At 52.4% G+C, this 4,754-nt stretch overlaps 1 protein-coding gene across 1 annotated transcript in view; it reads right to left on the bottom strand.

Moving 5' to 3' along the window:
* The window catches only part of LOC103277142 (myoferlin-like), a gene marked incomplete at its 3' end in the record, with an annotated part of 99,453 nt that overhangs the window by 49,931 nt on the left and 44,768 nt on the right, over nt 1-4,754 (bottom strand). The gene's annotated exons all lie outside the window — the stretch shown is intronic.

The following is a 4,754-nucleotide window of genomic DNA, read 5'->3' on the forward strand; positions in this document are numbered from 1 at the left end:
TGGAAGGCTGAGGTAGAAGGATCGCTGGAGCCCGGCAGGTCGAGGCTGCGGTGGCCGGGAGTGGCCACTGCACTCCAGTCTGGGTGAAAGAGCGAGACTCCAACTCAAAAAAAAAAAAAAAAAGCCAGGTTGGATGTGGTGGCTCACACCTGCAATCCCAGCACTTTGGGAGAATCGCTTGAGCCTAGGAGCCCCAGATCAGCCTGGACAACATAGCGAGACCTTGTCTCTACAAATAGTCAGCAAACTAGCCGGCACGGTGGGGCAGGCCTATAGTCCCACCGACTCAGGAGGCTGAGGCAGAATTGCCTGAGCCCAGGAGGTCGAAGCTGCAGTGATCTATGATGGTGCCACTGCAGCCTGGGCAACAGAGTGAGACTTAACTAAAAAAAAAAAAATCTCTGCCTTTTCTGCCATTTCTTTAATTCACAAACTCTCTGAAACTCACGGACACACTTTAGTATTTCTTAAAAGATAAAAAGTTTGAATTCCCAGTGATCTGTGCAATATTTTTAAGAGAGCCTAGAAGATTAACCACCTTGTCTAGAAAATACCAGCACTTGTATGTTCTCCTGGATTCTGAAATTCCTCCTTTACGATGCAAAATCATGTAAAAGATTTAATTTCCACATGTAGCCACCTGTAGCCACCATTCACATCCTAGTATGAATTAGTTCAATCACATTGCTGTGTAGCTCAGTTCTTTAAAGCGTGGGCTCTGGAGTCGTACTGCCTGGTTTCAAATCCCAGCTATGTGAATCTGAGTATATTTCTTAATTTCTCTAAGCTTCTGTTTCTTTCTTTCGCTCTCTCCCCCTCCTTCCCTCTCTACCTTTCTCCCTTCCTCTCTCTCCCTCCCTTCTAATACAGATGAGGTCTCACTATGCTGCCCAGGCTAGTCTCAAACTCCTGGCCTCAAGCCATCCTCCTGCCTCGGCCTCCCAGTGTAGTGCTGGGATTACAGGTGTGAGCCACCATGCCAGGCTAGCTTCACTTTTATTTGTAAAAAGGGGGACGTAAACCGGGCTTGGTGGCTCAGCCTGTAATCCCACGCCTTTGAGAGGCTGAGGTGAGTGGATTGCCTGAGCCCGCGGGTTCGAGACCCACCTGGGCAGCGAGACCTCATCTCTACAATAAATCAAAAATCAGCCGGGCATGGTAGCACGTGCCTGTAATTTCGGCTACTTGGAAGGCTGAGGCGGAAGGATCGCCGGAGCCCAGCAGGTCGAGGCTGCGGTGGCCGGGAGCGGCCACTGCACTCCAGTCTGGGCGACCGAGTGAGACTCCAACTTAAAAAAAAAAAGTGGAGGGAAGTAATAGTATTTTCCACAGGGTTATTGTAAGGATACGGTTAATTTATTTGCAAAGCCTTTAACACAGTGTCTGGCACAGAACAGCACCCGATACATTAATTTTTTTTTTAAGTTTTGCTGAACAATCAATTTTGTTTGGCATCTTAGTCTGTTTGGGCTGATATAACAAAATACCAAAAGCTGGGCGGCTTATAAACCACAGGAGAGTTATTTCTCACAGTTCTGGAGGCTGGGAAGGGCGAGATAAAGACACAAGACACGGTGTCTGGAGAGGGTTGCAGATGGCGCCTTCTCTGTGTCCTCCCTTGGAACCCTTTTTATAAGGGTGTTAATCCCAGGTGTGAGGGCTCCACCCTCATGGCCTAAGCCTCCCCGAAGGCCCCAGCACCTAACACCACCCCCGCAGGGGTTAGGGTTTTATTTTTTATTTTATTTTATTTTTTGAGTAGGAGTCTCACTCTTGTCGCCAGGCTGGAGTGCAGCGACACGCTCACGGCCACCGCAGCCTCCAGCGGCTGGATTTAGGCGATCCTTCCGCTTCAGTCTTCCAAGTACCTGAAACTACAGACGCACACCACCACGTCCAGCTAGTTTTTGTGATTGATTGTAGAGACAAGGTCTCACCAAGTTGCCCAGGCTGATCTCGAACCCCCAGGCTCAGGCAATCCTCTCGCCTCGGCCTCCCAAAGGGCTGGGATGACAGGCGGAGCCACGGCGCCCAGCCAGGGGTTAGGGTTTTAACATCCGCATTCAGGGGGCCCTTCAGACGGCTGCCATTGGAAGGGGTTTTTCGGAGCACAGGACACTTTCTGGCAAGCAGCAATGGGGGGCGAGCAGGGGTTGGGGGCACAGGGTGAGGAAGAGGCAGCCCCAAGGGCATGGAGGTCTCCCCGGAGGCAGCGGCACCGCTCAGCCCAGGGTGAGGCCCATCCTCACCAAGTACTCGTTCAGGCTTGACCTGTGGGAGCCGGCCTTCTGTTCTTCCAAGGTCAACCTTGACCCTTCCTGGCTAGGCTCATGGCCTCTTCTTCATAGTTGACCTTTCTTTTTTTGAGTTGGAGTCTCAGGCTGGAGGGCAGTGGCACGCTCCCGGCCACCGCAGCCTCGACCTGCTGGGCTCCAGAGATCCTTCCGCCTCAGCCTTCCGAGTAGCCGGAATTACGGGCATGTGCTACCACACCCGGGGGGATTTTTTGATTTACTGTAGAGATGAGGTCTCATCAAGTTGCCCAAGTGGGTCTCGAACCCGCGGGCTCAGGCAATCCACTCACCTCAGCCTCCCAAAGGCGCGGGATTACAGGCTGAGCCACCGAGCCCGGCTTGCCCACTCTTACAGAGATGTCAAAAGAAGGGTTTGTCTACTGCCTCTCGGGCACCTGGATTCCAACTCTTAGAATGTCCTCCCTTCTGCTCTCAACCAGGTGAGTATCTGTCCTTCCTCAAACTTCAGGTGAAATACACTGTGTTGGGGCTGGGTGCAGTACACTCTGGGAGGCCGAGGCGGGAGGACTGTCTGGGCCCAGGGTTTCAAGACCAGCCCGGGCAACTTGGCGAGACCTCATCTCGACACAAAAATAAAATTAGCCAGACATGGTGGCACACACCTACAGTCTTAGTTACTCGGGAGGCTGAAGTGGAAGGATCGCCTGAGCCAGGAGGTCAAAGCTCTGCACTCCAGCCTGGGCGATAGAGTGAGAACCCCGTCTCAAAATAAAAAGGAACACACTGTCCTCCGAACACACTGTCCCCACCTCTCCTGGTGGAGTCGGTTCCACCCTTCATCCCATCACACGTGGCTCTTTCTAGCTGTCACGCAATCAGTCTCGCATCTGCTCACTCACCCGCAGGTCTTGCCCCATCCCAGACAGGCCTCAGAATCAGGGGGTTTGCCCTTTTTCTCCTCTGTCCAGGGAAGGGGCATGGTAAATGCGGAGTGAGGAGGTTTGGGGGACCTGGCGTCCTGCACATGCCTTGACACTTGGCCAAGTTACTGCACAACTCTCAAGAGAGAGCGCCCAGAGTGCTGATGGGGCACCCCTCCCTACCTCAACCAACTCAGGGACACACTGGGCATCAGGCCTCCTCTACCCATCTGTGCTGGACCAAGCAATGGCTGGGCTGGGCAGGCAGCCTTCCAGTTTCTCCAAACAGCTACGGCAAATTTTCTTCGAGCCTCGTGGGCCCAAGTGCGACTTCCTCCTGGCTGTGAATTGTACCATTTGGAGCTGGTGTTGGTTTATGGTAGTAAGCAGGCGAAAAAGGAAGGGTTAATTGTACCCTGTTTGGGGTGGTGCACTCTGGACAAGCATTAATTAAGTTCTTGATGGATGCTCTAAGGCTGGGTGCGGTGGCTCATGCCTGCAATCCTGGCATTTTGGGAGGCTGAGGCAGGAGGACTGCTTGAGGCCAGGAATTTGAGATCAGCTTGGACAATACAGCGAGACCCCATCTCCACCAAAAAAATTTTTTAAATCAGCCAGGCGTGGTAGCGCGTGCCTATAGTTCCAGCTACCTGGAAGCCTGAGGCGGAAGGATCGCCAGAGCCCAGCAGGTCGACACTAGGGTGGCCGTGAGCGTGCCCCTGCACTCCAGCCTGGGCAACAGAGTGAGACTCCAACTCAAAAAAAAAAAAAAAAAATTTAAAAATCAACTAGGCATGGTGGTGCATGCCTGTAGTCCCAGCTACTCGGGAGGCAGAAGCAGGAGGATCACTTGAACCCAGGAGGTCAAGGCTGTAGTGAGCCGTGATCCTGCCACTGCACCCCGGCCTGGGTGACAGAGAGAGGCCCTGTCTCCAAAAATAGTCATAACGTATGTTCTAGAATCAGATTGCAGATAATGAAGGGCCAGCCATTTCTTCTGGAAACACCTTCTGCTATTCAGACTTTAGGCTGAAGGGATGGATCAGAGGAAACCCGCCTAAGCCATGGTGACAGCCAGCATCTCAGGCTCACAGCAAAAGACTATTTGAGCAGTAAATCTCCCGTGTGTGTGGCAGGAAGCTTCCAGGATTAAACAACGCTACAGTAAGTGTTTCACAGAGAGCGAGGGGACCCTTCGGTACTGCTGAACACACCTTTCTGTGCAAGCTGTATCATTACCAAAATGTTAGCCGTTGTGCTGGCATGCCCTGCTCAAGAAACGCAGGCGTGAACATGACCCACAGCCAAGTGGCTCTTGGCCAGGTTCAAGTCCACAAAGAATCACTCTTTCATGACCAGAAGGGCAATAGCTACTCAGAAACTCCTGGAATAGGAAAGCGCCGGTGGAATGAGCTTCCTGAGTCTGTCACAAGGTGCCACACCCTGGTGGCTTAAAATGGTAGACACTTATTCTCTGACAAGTTCCAAATCCTGAAGTTAAAAATCAAGATGTCAGCCGGGCTCGGTGGCTCAGCCTGTAATCCCAGCACTTTGGGAGGCTGAGGTGAGTGGATTGCCT

This window comes from Carlito syrichta, unplaced genomic scaffold (assembly GCF_000164805.1).
Source record: "Carlito syrichta isolate Samal-C Ts95f unplaced genomic scaffold, Tarsius_syrichta-2.0.1 Scaffold316489, whole genome shotgun sequence".
Lineage (NCBI taxonomy): Eukaryota > Metazoa > Chordata > Mammalia > Primates > Tarsiidae > Carlito > Carlito syrichta.